The sequence below is a fragment of the Dipodomys merriami genome, unplaced genomic scaffold (genome assembly GCF_024711535.1).
Source record: "Dipodomys merriami isolate MVZ:Mamm:240054 unplaced genomic scaffold, mDipMer1.0.p SCAF_227, whole genome shotgun sequence".
Classification (NCBI taxonomy): Eukaryota; Metazoa; Chordata; class Mammalia; order Rodentia; family Heteromyidae; genus Dipodomys; species Dipodomys merriami.
In genome coordinates this window covers 1,674,232-1,678,174 of record NW_027203682.1, presented here as the reverse complement: position 1 = coordinate 1,678,174, position 3,943 = coordinate 1,674,232, and the positions used below count along the sequence as shown (strand labels likewise).

The window sequence follows — 3,943 nt, the reverse complement described above, 5'->3', positions numbered from 1 at the left end:
TGGAAGCCAACAGGACAAAATAAATTCATGAGATTATTTTTCAAAATTTTAACGAAAGAGCAAAGGGCCAGGAATGGAGATGTAGCTCATATAGTAACTCACCAATCTAGAGAGAAAGACTTAGCAAGATGTTGAAGCCCTGATTTCAAACTCTGAGCATGCCAACACACAGGAATGCATACACACTCACTTTTTCAAAATATCTTCATATCAGTGTTTTGCATTAATTTCTTTGTTAACGATATTATATGGGTAAAATGGGCTTCATAAACTCTTCCATCTCAAAACATTTTTATACATTTTTGTTGTAAAAATACTGTACAGAGGGGTTATAGTTATATGAGCAAAGTAATAAGTACATTTCCTATCAAGCATTGTTACCTCCTCCTTTGTTTTTCCCCCACTATTCCTTCCCTTACACCTCCACAAATACACTCCTCATACCCCAAAGCCCCACCAAATGTCCCTAGCCTAAATTGTAAAGTTCGTTTTTCAAAATAATGTCTTGTGCATCTATTGTTTTACAATGGGTCAAACTGTATTCCTATTTAAGCATGTTTTTTCCCTTTCCCTCCCCAAATTAGAGAAGTGTACATTCAAGATGCAGGTGCACCAACATCAAATAAAGTGAAAACAGGGTTATACTGTTGGGGAGGAACGTATAAAAAAGAAAAACAATCACGTCATACATTATAAATATGTGAGAAACAACAGCAATAAAGAAAAAAACACTTGTGTCTCTGTCTTGGGGGTTATTTAGCTTAACATCAACTTATCTAGTCATATACACATAGGCTTTCAACTTTTCTGCTTATCCCAGACATTTACTAGTTATTGCAAATAAGGGATACCATGGGGCCTATGTTTCTTTGGACTTGGCTTACATCAGTTAATATAATTTTTTTCCAAGTCTTTCCATTTCCTAACAAATTGAGCGATGTCATTCTTTCTGATGGAGGCATAGAATTAATATACATATATATATGTATATATATATATATATATATATATAGTATATGTGTGTGCGTGTGTGTACACACAAATACACACAGAACATTTTCCTTTTTTGTTTTTTAGAGCAACTTAGTTTTCCACCTTCATCATTTTTTCAAATGTTTTTATTGTGATTAAGTGGTTAAATAATTTCCCAAATTTCAAAATATTGTGGGATAGTGATGCTTAGTTTAAGTCACAAACACATTCTAACTTCGATGGAGCAAATTGTCTATTATGGTCTACAACATTTATGAATTCTATGAGCTTTGCAATAGAGTTATTTCTTCCATATGTAAACATTTTTGTTTTGAAATATGTATATTCCTTTTGTATTGCATAGCGTCAGCTGTTCCCTCTTTCCCACTTGTTCCCTCCCTCCCTCCAGTGACATTGAGATGCTTAGTTCATTTTGGTCAATGTCCAGTGCAGCTGTTGGATCCCACTGTTGTATGTTTTTCCCTGATTCCCTCTAGTTCTGTGTCATCCTCCTGGTTTCCCTTCAGTGTGCACATATGATCAGCAGAATGGGGTTATTTAGTAGTGATTCGATTCGACCAGATGAGTGGAAGTTCTTGGTTTCTTAAGTGTTGTTAATTTTGTCATATCACCTTACATTTTGGATTTAACACGGAGACCATGTGCCATTTGTCTCTTTGCTTTTGGCTTACCTCGCTCAACATGATTTCCTGTAGCTTGATTGATTTCCCTACTAATGCCATTATTTTGTCCTTTTTAATGGCTGGAAAATATTCCGTTGTGTATAGTTACCACAGTTTTTTGATCCATTCATCTCTGGTGGGACATATGGGTTGTTTTCATATCCTGGCTATTGTGAACAGTGCTGCAATAAACATGGAAGTGCATTTGTCCTTGAATATTGGTACCTGTTGTTCAGGATAGATGCCTAGAAGTGGTATGAGTGGGCCATAAGGAAGGTCAATATTTATCTTTCTGAGGACTCACCAGACTGCTTTCCAAAGTGGTTGTGTAAGTGTACATTCACACATACACACACACACACACACACACACACACACACACACACAGAGAGTGAGAGAGAGAGAGAGAGAGAGAGAGAGAGAGAGAGAGAGAGAGAGAGAACATTTTCTTGATCCATTCTTCTACTGAGCAGCATCATGGTTGGTTGCATATCTTAACTATGGAAAATAATGCTACAATAAACATTGTTGTGGTGGTAGTTTTAGTATGGACTGGTTTGTGATCATTTGGGAGAATGCCCAAAAGTGGGATTGCTGTATAATAGGGAGCTCTATGTGGAGGCTTTTGAGGAACCTCCAAACTGCTTTCCAAAGTGGATGAACAAGTTTACACTCCCACCAAGAATGCAGTAGGCTCCCTTCTGGCCATATCCCTTCCAGCATCTTTTGTTGTAAAAATATGGAACGATTCATTAATTTGTGTATCATCCTTGTGCAGGGACCATGCTAATCTTCTCTGTATGTTCCAATTTTAGTGTATGTGCAGCCAAATTGAGCACAAAACATTTTTTATATATAAAGAGTAATTGATTTTCTTAAACTTGACAATTCAACAAAAATAAGTTCAAGGGAGTTCCGGGAAGATGGCGGAGGAGAAGCTGGAATCTGAACAAGCTCTCGCATAGAAAGCAGCTTTAGAGTTCCAGTGAACAGTCCTAAGCCAGAGAATCACACCAAGTGTGCCATCACAGGACAGAGAGTTAGACAAGAGAGGGGAAGCCAAGGCAAAAAGAAGCACCGAGTGGTCGCCAGCCGCCGCCGCCGTGGTCGCAAGCGGCAGAGACCACAGCCAGGGGCCATACCTGAGCGCTCACACAGAGAGTCCGGGACGAAGGAGCCAGACGCAGCGGGCGAGCGGATTCTACTCAACACCAGCAAGAATCAACAAAGAGCGGACATCTTCACCCTGCAGCTTGCAGACCAGAGACGACCCAGGATCCAAGACTCGGCACCAGAGACGACCCAGGATCCAAGACTCGACGTGAGTACAAGCCCGACATCCTCACTCCTCAGGGAGCAGAGGAAGGAAGGCCACCCCTCCCCCCCCCAGCACCGGTGATCTCCATCTTGGATACCGACAAAGCTCGGAGTTGCTGCTAGCTCCAGCTCAGGCCTTGGAATAAAATGAGTCATTTAGCAGGTCACAAGAACTTAACGCCGAAGTGACCTGCCAGACTCAGCTCCATCCAGGGAAAAGTCACCCAGCTCAGGCGCCAGCCTAACCTCACTGGGTAACCAGAGCCAGAGGCTGCCCCTCCCTCTAGCAGCCACCACAATCAATTGAAAAACAGAAACCCTGAGAATGGCTCCAGGCTGGGCGCTGTGAGCTTTATCACAAAAAAGCCCCAGGGAAAAGCTACTGTTTGTTGAAAGGCCTCAACGCTACCCAGAACCTAGCCTCATCACCACATCCCCCTCTTTTGTGACTCTCAAAGCAGACCACCCTCCCAGAAAACTAACCTGGGAGGGGGATCTCAAAATTTTGGGTAAAGCAGAGCATTTTTCTGCCTCTTCCAACCAATCGACTTAAGAAACCAATCAAGCCACAGGACCTCAAGCTGACCAGAGACTCCAAGAGACTGGTTGCAGATAAAAGGGAGATACAGGATTCTTCCCACTCCTCCCCCCCCCCAAAAAAAAAAAATCAAAAGACTTTTTTTTTTCTTTTTTTCTTTTTTTTTTTTTTTTTTTTTCTTCTTCTTCTTTTCTTTTTTTTTGCTTGTTTTTTGTTTTTTTGTTACCTTATATATATATATATATATATATATATATATATATATATATATATGTATATAAATTTTTTCCCTTCTAAAACTTTTATTAATCTTTAATTTTTGCCTCTTCTGAAAAAATAATTGTTTTCCAGTAACTTTTTTTTTCTCATCTTATAATTTTTATTTCAGAATTACGTGAATGAGAGTTTTCCTTTCTTTTCTTGTCTTCTTTCT

The 3,943-nt window shown here is 39.8% G+C and overlaps 1 non-coding gene across 1 annotated transcript; it reads right to left on the bottom strand.

Moving 5' to 3' along the window:
* Nucleotides 1-2,388: 2,388 nt before the first annotated feature.
* LOC138835088 (U6 spliceosomal RNA) lies at nt 2,389-2,494 on the bottom strand. Its single transcript, XR_011374424.1, has one exon. It is a non-coding gene; the product is annotated as a U6 spliceosomal RNA (small nuclear RNA).
* Nucleotides 2,495-3,943: the final 1,449 nt, after the last annotated feature.